Raw genomic sequence first — 257 nt, forward strand, 5'->3', positions numbered from 1 at the left:
ACTGGTTTTTGAGATATTTGTTGGGGCTGTTCCCTCTGGGCTTCTTTTCCTTTTCCTTTTGTAGAGAAACCAAGAATTAGGAATCTTAATTTATTAAAACAACTTTCAATACATCAACAAAGAATAAATTCTTTAATACACTATAGGGAAAACCAAATCCAATACCTGAAAGACGAAATTTCTTTTGACAAAATAAACCAACAATTACAATAATCTGAAAACATACAAAGGATAGACCACCTTAAAAAAGAAATTGA

This window comes from Theobroma umbraticum, unplaced genomic scaffold, assembly GCF_002168275.2.
Source record: "Theobroma umbraticum cultivar Fairchild unplaced genomic scaffold, ASM216827v3 scaffold_20.0, whole genome shotgun sequence".
NCBI lineage: Eukaryota > Viridiplantae > Streptophyta > Magnoliopsida > Malvales > Malvaceae > Theobroma > Theobroma umbraticum.